The sequence below is a fragment of the Setaria italica genome, chromosome VI (genome assembly GCF_000263155.2).
Source record: "Setaria italica strain Yugu1 chromosome VI, Setaria_italica_v2.0, whole genome shotgun sequence".
NCBI classification, from domain to species: Eukaryota; Viridiplantae; Streptophyta; class Magnoliopsida; order Poales; family Poaceae; genus Setaria; species Setaria italica.
In genome coordinates this window covers 34619723-34624780 of record NC_028455.1, presented here as the reverse complement: position 1 = coordinate 34624780, position 5058 = coordinate 34619723, and positions in this window count along the sequence as shown.

The window sequence follows — 5058 nt, the reverse complement described above, 5'->3', positions numbered from 1 at the left end:
TAGTGTCATGCATACTATTTAAATGAACAGAAGGGGGGTTGGGTAGTCTGTTTATTAGCGGGATCCGGCTGCGAGGGGAGGTGATCTGGCTGGGAGGGGAGGAGCCGCCGTCGGATCTGGCCTGGAGGAGAGGTGCCGCCGCCGCATTCGGCCACAACCTCCACCTCCACCACCACACCCGCCGGCCACCACCTCCGTATCCGGGGAGAGGAGGAGCGGGCGGCGGTCGGATCCGGGGAGAAGGGGCGGGCGGCGGCTGGATCCGGCTGGATCTGGCGAGAGGGGCGGGGCGGCGGCCGGAGACGCCGCCGGAGAGGGGCCGCCGCGCGAGAGAGGGAAGAGAGGAGAGGAGGGGGAGGGTCACCGATAAGGGAGGAGGGAGGGAGGGGCCGGCGGGGGCCTGGGGAGGGGCACGCCGGTGGGCGGGTGTGGGAGAGGAGGGGTGCGGGAGGAGAAGGGGTGCGGGCCGGGCACCCGGGAGAAGGGAAAGAGTGGAGGAGTGGAGGGGCGGCCGGTGCGGGATTTTAGAGGGCGCGTGGGATTTTTTTTCTTTGCCGAGTGTCCTGAGCATAACACTCGGCAACAAATTTGTTTGCCGAGTGTCGGCACTCGGTAAAGATTTTTTTCATTTCTTTTCATTTTTCCTTCTTTTTCATAACCGTTTCTACTCATATTATTTGATTATATTATGCGTTTTAGATCAAATTCACTGAACAATATATATTTGATTGTTCTACTCATATTATTTCATTATTTTATGCAGTTATAGTTCAAATTCAATTTATATCAATTATAATTCTATAATTGCACTTAATACATTAAAGTTATCTAACGGTTCCAAAAAATTACAAAAGTTTCACATGAAATAATATATGTTTTTTACTGCCTATACTGAAAGTTTTGTAATCAAAACAAAACTCGACCATCACTCTAACTCCAATTCTTATCGAATCCTTCTCAGCGCTACTAGTTTTCTTCTGAGATGCTTCGATTTGTAAACATCGTACGTGATGAAATGTGCGAAACCTTCTCAATTTTTTTCTACAGCGTCCACGTATGATATCATCACATCATGACGAATCTCATGATTTTCAGACTTCGCTTGCTTTTTTTACAATTTAAAAATCATTCGGCCACACGTTCGTAGTCGTGTTTCCTGAACAAAATGTTCAAAATTTCTTTTCATTTCATGGGTCATATCTCAAATTTGGCTAAATAATATGAATATCATTTTTCTACTAATTTTATTCTATAATTTGAATCACTTGCAGTTCAAATTTGACTTATACCAAAAATTTCCTTGAAATATAATTAATTAAATAAATATAGCAAATAAATACAAAAATATACCAAATTTTAACATGGAATACCACATGTTGTATGTGGGGAGTAGAAAAAATTTCAAGGTCAAAAGAGGAAAAAAAACTTATTTTTTTACCGAGTGTCAAAAAAACACTCGGCAAACACCCCTCTTTGCTGAGTATTTTTTTTACACTCGGCAAAGAGGGGTCTTTGCCGAGTGTTTTTTTTGACACTCGGCAAAGCCCCGATTTGCTGAGTGTTTTTTCTTTGCCGAGTATTTTTATCTTGGCACTCGGTAAAGAGCTTGTTTGCCGAGTGTTCGAAAAAAACACTCGGTAAAGAAAAAATACTCAGCAATTTTTAGCTTTCCCGTAGTGCATGCAATGACGGGAAGTTGAAAAGTGACCTTCTGGCTACCGCAGTCTCCGCGTTACTGGCGCCGCGCCCATCCGGCGAGCCGTACTCGTGATGGAGCCACAAGAAGCTAGAACGGACCAGGAGCAAGCTTAGCCGCCTACACACAATCGCAATTAATCTCTGATATTAACATTACCGGATTTATGGCCGGCTGCATCAGCAGCAGCTAGAGTAATAGTATCAGGATAGAGAGCTTACAACATGCTAAAGATCGAGAAAAGTTATGTCTGTACCATTATGCCAACTATGGTTTCCGTTGTTTTTTTTAACATTTAGATTTAGTAAATCTTATTTCATTATGCCACAATCATACCAATTTTTAGTGTCAAAGCTTGTTCAATTCAATTCGTTCCACTCGAAGTGGTACGACAATAGGATAAACAGAACAACCACTATTGATCTAAGTACACCATCTTTGACGAGAAGAAATGTTTAGGATATTTAGTTCTTATTAAGTATAAAAAGGAACAGACACGTTTATAGCTTTGGCATCAAAAGTATATATTCATATGCATCTTGTAACTGTAAAATTTGAAACCCCCCCTACAATTACACTTTACAATCTTTATGGTGACTCAAGGGCTCCCATCCCGACCGTCGGTAGCTCTCCCCAACCCCTAGTTGGGCGGCCGATGCGCGTGCTCCACTTTCCTCTCCCCTCACCCTACCCTCCCTCTCCCTCTCTTCCCTCAACTTCAAGGTGGTCGGTTCATCGCAGGCATATTCATCACTAGCAAGGACTGCCTTCGGCCACCACACGATGGATTCGACCTCCCATGGACCGGATTTGCGTGCTTCTGGTCAAGGGCGGCGTCTCTTCCCTGCCGCCATGGTTGCTAGCGGGTGCTCGCCTCCCATCGTCGTTGCGTTAGGTCATCCCCTTGGTCATGTGGCTACAGTGGTTAATACATGTGAAAAGAAAAACACCAATAAGATAGTTTTGGTAGGACACTATTGATGCTCGTTTGATCTCTATCGTCATGCTCGCTTGTGCAATCCGTACCTGACCGCTCAATACACCATTAATTGGTCACTGGACGTTTTTTTTTTCGAATATTGGTCAGTGGACGGTGCATGATGGGTGTACAACTAGCCCCCAAAAGCCTACTGTTAGCAGTTTTCGTTGTCTAACAGCATTGTGAATTGTGTGTTCACACAGGTATGAAGGCTACCTTGATAATGCCATGCAAATGCTCCTCTACCAATAGATGCACGCCTTGACGAGTCGGCTGATCGACCTTCTACACTTGTCCTTTGGAATCCACCAAGTGCCGGCCGCATCCCCCGATCACAAATCACTATCTGGGTCCACAGGCTCACAAAAAGAACTTAACTAAGCACCGAAATCATAATTATTTATTTAAGTTTGAATTGAAATTTCTAAATTATTTTACCTTTCCCAATTAAAATCTCAAACAATGACTTTGAGCTACAGTTATAAAGATCAAAGGGGAGAATATTTACCTCTGTTGAATTTGCAACAAAATATAGTGGTAGTCGTCGTCTAGGTGCTGAAAGATGGGAAATAGATAAGTAGGGACAAACAGGGATAAATTGCATATATGGAAAAGAAAACAAAAAAGATTAGTGAGCAATCAATAAGTTCACCAAATTTCCTTTGCCTGCTAGCAATTGAAGAAACATGGATACAATATAATGGCAATGAGTTTGCAAAAAAGTGCACGCTATTGTATTATTTCATTATTTGCTTTCTTTTGTTGATTGAATCCTACGGCACATATAATATGTGTTTATCCAAAAATTATTTTGAATACAAGGAAACTAAAATCGAAATATCTCTGAGGCCATATATGTAGATGTGTGCCTTGATGTGTGATTGCCTAGCTTTTTCCGTCCTTCTGGATCGCCGGAATAACCTAGAAAGCAATCGATCGGAGTTTAGCCTGGCCATCATATAGGTGCATGTGCTGAATTAGCTTGCAAGATGAGGACAAATTAGCTAGCTATATGCACGGTAGCTAAAATGCAATCGCAATCAGTAGTATAGCAGTGTGCTTTCCGTGTTTTTTAAGTCATACCCACCGCAAATATGAAATTTTGCATGCAGCCGCTGTGTTCTCAACATATATAGAGGTCGACCAAGGATATTTAGGCGCAAATTTGTATTCTAAATATGAAATTAAACATTTTATAAAAATGTAGTAAATTTTCTGCGATATAGATACCCGGGCGTATCTTTCTTGGCTGATATAATATTTTTGGGAGTATTACGGCAGATAGAATTGAGTTTCTGACCAGGTAATCTTCTTTTATTTGATTTCTTCTTGTTTGGTCTTTCTTAATTTGAGCAGTGTTGACGCTCATTATTGACACACTTTTAGTGCTATTTAACTAGTGTTTTCATGTTTAATCTTATACTAACCCGCCACTTGGCACCTGAAATAACCTCATTATTGCATGTGCTGTATTTTGGAGTATATTGCATTATGACAGGAAATACGACAGAATCAAGAGGATTTGCATAAAAACTTTAATGGATATTTGGACATGGGTCGTCGAGGGAAGCCAGCACGAGGAAGGAGAGGACCAGAAGGGCCAAGAAGGGGCCAGGCCGATTGGCTTGGGACCCTCTGGGCCGATTGGCTTGGCCCATTCCAGGGCCCGGTCGACCTCCTGTTTGTTTAGCGTGAAGTTTATGATAATATCTAGGGTTTTTTCACCGATATTGACCTAGAGCTACCGCCTATGGGAGACTATAAATACCCTCTCATAAACTTCAAGGAAGAGAGAGTTGGAGGGGGGGAGAGAGAGAGAGAGAGGAGAAAACACCACGTAAACACCATCCACCGCCGCCACAAGGAGGAAAAATGGAGAGAAGATTGGATCTATAAGAAGCTACGAGAAGCGAAGCACCAAAGGAGGAAGGAACCTCCCAAGCCGATCGGCTTGGAGGTGCCCAGGCTGATCGGTCTGGGCCTTTTTTGCCCCTGTTCGTCGTCGTCTTCAGTTCAGTTGATCTACAGGGCGATCTTTACCTAGAATTCTATCAACATTGTAAGATCATGGGGGTAAATTCTCTGTTTGTCCTCGGGGTTGTATGGAGATCTTAATTTGTAATTGCTGAACCTCTTGTTTAAGATCTATTTGTTATTTATCATATGTTGATGATGCTCTTTCATGTAATGGCTGACCAGTGCTACTCTGGGTTGCTTATTTGCTTACCTAGAATGATCATCAAGCGTGTTCTTATCGTTCAATATTTGAGTACCCTCGTGTACTGACAACATGCGAGAGGGAAAGTGTTGGGCATGGTTCACATCCATTCACAATAACACTTAGGTTACCGCACAATGTTGTTGATAGGTGCACCGGCCTAAA